Source organism: Callorhinus ursinus, unplaced genomic scaffold (assembly GCF_003265705.2).
Source record: "Callorhinus ursinus isolate GAN/ISIS: 27379988/994484 unplaced genomic scaffold, GSC_fseal_2.0 scaffold12, whole genome shotgun sequence".
Taxonomy (NCBI): Eukaryota; Metazoa; Chordata; class Mammalia; order Carnivora; family Otariidae; genus Callorhinus; species Callorhinus ursinus.
Window position 1 is genome coordinate 73,161,921 of NW_027397074.1, and position 8,990 is coordinate 73,170,910.

The following is an 8,990-nucleotide window of genomic DNA, read 5'->3' on the forward strand; positions in this document are numbered from 1 at the left end:
GGGGAGAAAGAAGAATAGGCAGGAGAGGGAAACAGAGGAAAAAAGGGAAGCCCCAAGGAAGGCTCCAGGCAGGACTGTTCCAGTCGTCTTTTTCCCTTTTTAATCCTTGACCCCATGCCTGAAGCATTCCTTTTCCACGGGCTTTAAAATCAAGCCACAAGCACAAATCCTTCCCGTTTCTCCCCAGATCTTTTGCTACAGCAGACACCTCTTTCACCTCTACGGCTTGGAGGTCTAACCAGTAACACCTTCCTTTTAGAGTACTGAGCCTGGGGTCCGGATCCGGCTGGTATGGCCACCACGCTCTTCAGTGGTTCTACTTAACGCCTGCCTGAAACCTACACCCGGCAGTCAATTTCCACTCCAGTCCAGACTTACCTGCCCTAGGTCCCAGGCGTTCTCCCCTGGAAACCAACAACAGTAGACAGTTTCCTCTTGGCTGACAATATGATCGGCTCCCTCCACATCCAATTCCCCCAGGACTGTGGAGATGCTTGTGGATGATAAACTATATGTGGGACAGAGAGCAGGGGATAGGGTATTTCTCTGACCGCATTTTGCGGAGCGAGAGTTTCGGGAGATATTTGCAGGTACCCTATGAAAGAATTTTTTTTTTTAATCGAATGACTGTGGGGAACATGACATATTTTATCCTCCCTTGGAAATTCCCAAGGAACATTAGCATAGTAAAGGCTTTATATCCTGCAGTAAAGAAACTCATTGAATTTAGTTTAATTTAATAATAATCCCAGCTGGAAATTTTTTTTTCCCCCTACGGAATAATGGTCCCCAGAACACTGGTTTGGAAAACACACCCCCAAGCTAATGAAGTAGAAATGGAGAGATTTCAGATGACTCCAAATAGCGGAGAGAAGACATGTCCTGAACTGGCGAGGGCTGGTTTGGAGGAGGTTCCAGCCCCATGACATGGAATAGCACAACCACGGGGATGACTAGTCAGTGTCTCCCTTCATCTCTTGGCTGACTTTCCCTCCTCTGGAAGGATCTTGCCAGTCCTTTCGGGTCCCTCCTCTTCCAGTCTCTATCCACTTCTCACTCAGAGAAGATTCTGCAGACATCTCACTCCATCCTAGCTGCTCCTTTCCGCAGACCATTTCTTCTCTGCCCCTTCACATGCCTGTCCCAGCTGTGGTCTCATGTTTGCCTAGTGAGGGGAGGGGGCTTCATTTTTCTGATTGTTTGGCTCACTTCCATCCCTGCATTGTCATATGTTACCGATGGAGTAAGGCTATGCCTTGCTGCAAAGATTCTGTGAGTAAAGAACTCTAGCTCCATTTTCAAATATATATACTTCCACTATTTAAAAAAGAAACTAGGATAATAAACACATTCTCTAATTTGACATGCACCAGATTTTAACATCTTAGAGACCACCACTACAGTGACTTGCACTGCTGGGTGAGCTTGGTTTAGTTTAGACCTGGAAATAGCATTTCTTTTTTTTTTTTTTTAAAGATTTTATGTATTAGAGAGAGTGAGAGAGAGAGAGCACATGAGAGGGGGGAGGGTCAGAGGGAGAAGCAGACTCCCTGCTGAGCAGGGAGCCCAATGCGGGACTCCATCCCGGGACTCCAGGATCATGACCTGAGCCGAAGGCAGTCGCTTAACCAACTGAGCCACCCAGGCGCCCAATAGCATTTCTCCTGATGTCTCTCTGTGCATATTTGAATGTCTTATAGATGTGCCTTTGAATAGAGCTTGTAGCTCTGCCCAGATCTGTTCCTGAATTCAGGAATGCATGTCCCCTAGGGTAAATTATTGCAAGTGTGTACCCTCCATTTACAAGGGGGTAATCATGCTCCATTAAATTCTGGGCAAAACTTGGGTGCATATGCACATCACATGCTCTCCTCATGGGGTGGAAATCAATTGCTCAATAACAAGCGGACATGTAATGCATTGCATGAAGATAGTATCGTATTATGGTGGTTTTAGTGAATTAAGTTTTCTGTGCTTCTGACCTTCACATTAATAAGTGTAATACATGTGTATATGTGCATGAGAGATCATTTATGTTTATATTTATATTTATCGCCTCCCTTCATGGGATGAGATAATTGTACTTATAACAAGAAAAGAATCAAGATAATAAAGACAAAGCTGACCAGATGAAGCACCTGTCCAGAACACGAAGGCCGTGTGTGAAAAACTCTCTCATAAAGTCTTGCAGACAAGAAGAATGGTAATAATTATTTGTCACTGGGGTTCACCTTTTATGGTGCTAAAAGTTACTGGATGTACTTCATGCAGTAAAAATTTGCAAAATAGTTCTATGACTCCTGCCAAGTTACAATGGTATCTTGAAACAGAATATAGTGAGAATAAAAATAAGGCTATTGACATCTTACCTCTTACAGTCTTGAGATTACTGTTCCTAGAAAACTGAATATGAACTAAAATTAAATCTGACAATGAAAATTCATATGCAGCCTCATTCAAAGTAGGTGTGCTCTATGAGAGAAAATGGAATGTTCCACCAGGGAAAGCACTGTTAAATGTTCTGTTATTAACAATGCAACTGGCTACTATAAAAATTCAGCCACAAAAAAAAAAAGAACGAAAAGAAAAGAAAAAGAAAAAGAAAAAGAAAAAATTCAACCACTACCATTGTCTGACAAGAGCATAGTGTGGACTGCAAGAATTATCGCCCAATGTGCTTGATGAATTAATTCAGAGGCTGAGATTTTATTACATCTTTATAGATCTAGCGAATGAGAATCTGCTTTGCTTGCCTTTGTGTTAGAAGTTTATACAGACAAATATGAAAAAGATTTATTACTTTCTAAAACTTTTGACATGTGTGCAACAGAAGAAATTTTTAGGTGTTTAGATCAGTTTTTAACACACCATCAAATAAATTGGCAAAAATATAAGCTAGTTGTATGAACAGGATGAAAACAATGGCGGGGGAAGTCAGAAGGAATTGTTCATTTCAAAACCATTACCAGAGTTAATTTACATGTTCACTGTACATTGACTGGATGTGCACTAGCTATTGATAAGATGACAAATTCGTTTAAAACTACACTGAATATCAGGGCACCAGGGTGGATCAGTCGGTTGAGCACTCGACTCTTCATGGTCTCAGGGTTGTGAGATCCGGCCCCACATCCACCTCTGCGCTCAGCGCAGAGTCTGCTTGAGATTCTCTCCCTCTCCCACTGCCCCTCCCCATGCTCATGCTGTCTCTCTCTCTCAAAATAAAATCTTTAAAAAAATACATTGAATAGTGCCATATAGATTGTCAGTTCTATTAAGAAATAGTATTTACATCGTAAACTTTCATGTTTGATGGGAACCATATGAATAATAAGTTCTAGAATTTACTTTTTTACACCAAAGATCAATGACAAATGAGATATAAAAAAAAATCACTGGTGTTTATTTGTGGTTATTTTGGTTGGTTAAGAAACTCCATTACCGCACCATCTCCCAAATATAACAAGGTTGGACCACTATAGTTTTTAAAAATATATATGTGCAATAAATTTTACTTTTTAAAGCAGGTATAGGTTTAGAGAAAAACTGAGCAGAATGTACAGAGTTCCCACATACTCTTTCCTCCAACCCCCAACAATTTCCCCTACATTGCATTAGTGTGGTGCCCTTGTTAGGACTAACGAACCGAGATTGATATACTACTAGTAATTAAAGACCATAGTTTATGTCAGGGTTCACTCTTTGTGTTGTACAAGTCTGTGGATTTTGACAAACGTATGATGTCATATATCTGCCATTACAGTGTCAAACAGAAGTATCATCACTGTAAGGATCACTGTGGTTTTAAGAAGCTGAAAGAGCCCAATTGGGTTATCAGAGTAACGCTGTTACCTTGCCTCCACGTGCAGATAAAGCACTAGCAACTAAGATGAAACACATTTCATTTCCACTCAACACATCTCATTCAACACATTTCATGTGGTACCAACTAAATTTACCTGTTGGGGTCCTGAGGATGAAGAAAGAGGAAGGGGATAGAAAGTGGGCGGGGCAGAAGGAAAGGTATGATACGGAGTGGCAGACATCCCTGCAACCCAGCTTCTAACTCTGCCACTCACTGCCTGGGGGATTCTCCTGCCGCAGCTGGTCCACGCTGGTCCAGCTGGTCCAGGATCCGTTTCCTGGTCCACAAGGTGAGTGGTTTGATGCCCTGATCGCAAATGCCCTCCCACCTCCAACTGAAAGAGGATCACAGATAATTACAACCAGGGCTAGTGTGTGTTTAGTGGATTGAAAAACATTTTCTTGGAGCGTCAGGACTTCTTGTGCTGATTGCCTTTGGAGAATTCAAGAATTAAAAAAAAAAAAAGACTAAGAAAACATAAATAGAAAGATTTCTGTTTGGGATTTTACCAATTTCATCACTAAATGGCATGTTTGGGCTATGGCTAAAAGAAAAAGAAAATAATAATAACTCACCTTATTTCTAGATGAGAATCTATAAGCGGGACTCTCCTCACCTCCCCTTTAGTACATGAACAAAGTCAATACAGGAACGTTTTTCTTGGAATAGAAAAAAAACTTGATACTAAGTGTATGAGTTCTCAGAGAAGGGAGACCTTTTATTTGGTGCCAATTTGTCTTTCTTCTTATTTACACAGAACCAAACTAAAGTTGGTTGGTGGTAAGAAGCAGAAAAGTGGGACAGTAGTTTTGCTTATAAGTGCCTGTGGCTTTACTATGAAATCCTAGGTTCTAGACTGAAGACATTTTTAAAAGTCTTCCACTTAGGGAAGAACACTCCATCCAAAGGACTGGTGTGAATATTCACTATTAAAAATAGCTGACATTTTTTAAGCCTGACGTTGTTCTAAGCACCTTACATGGATTACAGCATTTTACCCACTCATCAATCTTATGAAGTAAACACTATTACAATCTCCATTTTGCTGAACCAGAAATAAAGCACAAAAAAGTTAAATAACTTGCCCAAGGTCACTCTATATGGTTATGTTGAGATTTGAACCTAGGCAGGCTGTCTCTCAAGCCTGAGTTCTTAACCCCTATAGTATACTGCTATAAATTATGTATTTATACATTTTGGGAAAGGAAGGAAAATTTAATATAATAATATGTCTAAGATAAGAGCTAAGATAAGTGGCCAAATATAATCTGTAACACTTGTCCTGTACTTAGGAATGTATAAATCTTAAATTGTAGTAAATTACTGTTCAAACTGGTGTTGCATTGGAAGACGAATCTTTCATCCTTTAATATAGATATAGTTACAATGCAGATGGACCTAACAGACTTGAACTTGCGTCCAAATTTTAAATGTTCTGCCCATCTGTTGCTAGGATTATGCTCTTGCCTGACAAACAATATGGTCTTGTTGGGAGACGATTCTCCAGGTCTCTTGCATTGCTGGGTGTCCTGCAAGAAGAGGCACTGACTTTCTTCTAGACTATCTTCTTAAGGGTCTTCATATAGTGAATAGCCTTGGAAGATAGAGATGGTGTCTGCTCCTGGAGCCCACAGCAGGCATAATTTACTGACCACTGTAAAATGTTCAGGTTCCCTAAGCTCAGGGTTCCTGTCCTCTAACCACTGATTGTGTGTGCAGGTGTCACCTGGCCCTCTTCATGTCGCTCTGTGGGGACTGTGCTTCAGGAAACTGGCATGAGAAAAATGCCAAAACATTTTGACTACTGGTATTGCTCTGAGTAACAAAGTCCTTTGTCTCTGACCCAGGAGCCTCGTGTCTTCCCCGGCATTCGTGCAACTGCACCATACTACCTTGCTAGTTTGCAGGAAGGGTAAAACCTCAGACCTTTTGTAGTTCTTGACACCTATATCTAGATTTTTTAACTTATGAAAATACCATCACCAATACCTAGATCAATAACACTTGTCAAGTGAATCTTTGAGTTAAGTGGAACAAATGAATCACCTTTTAGTAAGAACCTACTGGAGGTTTTCCCCCGTGCTAGCCTCACAACAGCTCTGTCTGGTATAGACGATTATCCTCATTTTTCAAATGAGGAAACTGATGTGTAGGGACATGGAGTATTTCCCCCAATATCTTTCAACTAGTAAATGTTAGAACTAAAGCTTGAAATGAGTCCAATGTTCTTTCTGCCACTGTTGCCTCTTGAAACGTTTTAGCGATAGAGATGTTAATTTTCGAACTAAATTATAAAGGCCACTGGGAAAGGAAGAATGATTGTTTAAAGAGAAAATGTGAGTTTTAAACTAGAAGGAAGGGGAGAAGTGAAGAAAGAGTGAGTATGAAAGAAATTAGAGGAGAGAGAGAAAGGATGGAAAGTATGTCCAAATACCTTTTAGTGCAAATGGTGGGGTAAGGTCCCTAAAACAAGGGTTGGGGTTAGGAAGGGATTATGGGTCTGCTAAGGGGAACTGGTGTTAATCCATGGTGAATCTCAAATATAGTGCCCAGAATAAGGTCTAGAAGGAGCCAATAGTCAAGCAAGCAAACAAATGGTGCATTCATCAGAGATGGAGAAGGATATCAAGGTCTTGGTAGTTGGAGAGAGAAGGTAGGGGAGATTTCTCACTGGATTATTGTGATGGGGACAGTCTTTTGTCACTGTTGGGTCTTTGTCTGCTTTGGGTTTTTTGGACACCAATGGCTTTGCCTTTGTGCAGAAGGAAACTGTTAAGGACCCCAATCTGGCTTGGACAAAACAACAGCAACCACCATTTACCTTGGCTGGCCCTTAGGGGAGTGAACTCTGTAAGATACCTGTTCAAAAGCCAAAATGGTTGGAGTCAGTCACCAAAGATACCTGCAGTGAGTTTTTTGTGCCCTTGTTTGGACAAAGCACAACTGAGTTGTGCTTTGAGCCATGAAGAGCCTTGAAAATAAGGCTTGCTATTCCTTTTTACCCCCACTTTGGGTAGTAACTAAACAATATGGTTTTAGCATGTAGCCTTGTAAGCATTGCCCACCATATTTTGTTGCGTTCAGACCCACACTTTGCTCACTGGCACTCTGCAAACATTTGTCAGTGATGATGGCAGCATGCTGGTGAGCTCCCTGGTTCTTTGTTTCCTTGCAGAGCATGGTTGAAATAATTTGGGAAAGTTTCCCTTCTTCAGGGGGCTGGGAAAGAATGATGAATGGCTCCCTTGTTCTGAGGCATCATTCTGTCTCCTACAAGGGAATAAATTGACAGCTGTTAATCTCTGGGCTTTCGTGAGCCCCACCTTGCTCTCTTATAGGATCACTTACTGTTGTCGAAAAAATGTGCCATGGGGGTGAAGCAGAGTTTCATATTATTCATTAGGCTTGAGTCCTCATTAGTAACTCTTTTATAAAATAAACACGAGTCTCTGCAGAAACAGGGAACAAGAGCCCACTTCATACAAAGTACAATGATAAATGTCTCCTGTGGCCCTAGATTCCAACTCTTAACATCTGTGATCTCCCCGTCTCCCTGGCAACATAAAGTAAATAATAAAAATAGTCCAAATCCAGGAAAAGCACAGCAGGGAATGTCTGTCCTGAAAAAAAAAAAACAACAAAAAAAACAAAAAACACAAACGCTTAACATGCACTCACATACCAGCAAGAGGACCCATGTGAAACTTAGCAGTTGATCGATAGGAAAACAACAGTGAGTGGATGTTGCAGAGCGTGAAAGCAAGCAGACAAAAAAATGTCAGATTGTTTGAAGAAGTGTTGTCTGCTTTCAATAGGAGGCCTGAAGGGAACATTGCTTCTTACATTCATGGGCTTGTAGAGTACGGATTTTACATTTTGTCCAAATGTGTTTTGAATTATAAGCCTGTTATGTTACACTGTATTTAAAGGGAGCCATAGATGATAAAAGTAATAGGATCGAGCAAAGAGTTGGGAAGTGCTGATTTCGATTTTGCCACATAGCTTCCTAGCAAAGCTGCAGTCCTCTGAGATAGACCTCCTGGGTCCCCTCCTGTCTGACCCCTCAACAGTAGGGGGCTGCTCCTCTGGTCCTCCCCCCTCCCCACCACAGGAGCGGGGCAAAATTGTGCCTTAGCAGGGCTCTGTAGGCCCTATAGTTGGTGTGAAAGCAGCAAAGCAGCCCCCTGGGAGAGAAGAATGTGCCCTCAGGGGAAAACCCACAAGAACAGGGTATTTTCAAGAATGAGGATTTTGAGTTAATTGAATTTTCTAGTTAACTGTAGCAACTAACACTGACTTTGGCCCTTTCAACTCCCTGAGCCTAGTTTAGGTCATCTGCAAAAAAAAGAGAGGGGGACTTTATGACCCTGGTGTCCCTGCCGGTCCTGGAATTCTATAATTCTATGAACTGAGCACAAAGCAGGATTTTGTTTCAGCTTTTATGGATAAAAAACTTAGAATTTCTGGGTTTACTGTTCTACTGTAGCACAAACTGTGCATTGAATACAACCAGATGGCAGTGCATGACTGCGTGATTTTGTGTGTGTGATTGTGTGCGTGTGTGTGTGAGAGAGAGAGAGTGTGTGTGTGTGTGTGTGTGTGTGTGTGTGTGTGTGGTGAGGGGTAGGTGTGGCTTGGGGGAATGACCCAGAGGTCTTGAGCCAATCCCAGTGACTGGCTGTGTGAGCCTGGGCCAGTTCCTCAACTTTTCTTGGCCATGTCTCCATCCCTAATGGGGTTAATGGTTCTCACCTTATAGCACTGCTGTAGGAGCAATTATAAATGATCAATAAATAGCAACTATTATATTTTTATGGATTTTGGATCAGTTGTTTGAAGAATGTTATTTATTTATTTGAGAGAGAGAGAACATGTGAGTGAGTGGGGGAAGGTGGAGAGGGACAGAGAGAATCCTCGGCAGTTTCCATGTCCAGGGAAATAAAAAGGAAAAGAGGGTGGAATTAAAACTGGTAAAGCTGTAGGAAAAGCAAAATACCACAGAATACACAGTACAGAGTAGGACAGAGGAGAACCCTGAGACCAGCAGATTAGGAGAAAGAAAACAAAGAGGAGAAAGGTCAAAAGATAAGAAAGAAAGAAAGAAAGAAAGAAAGGAAGGAAGGAA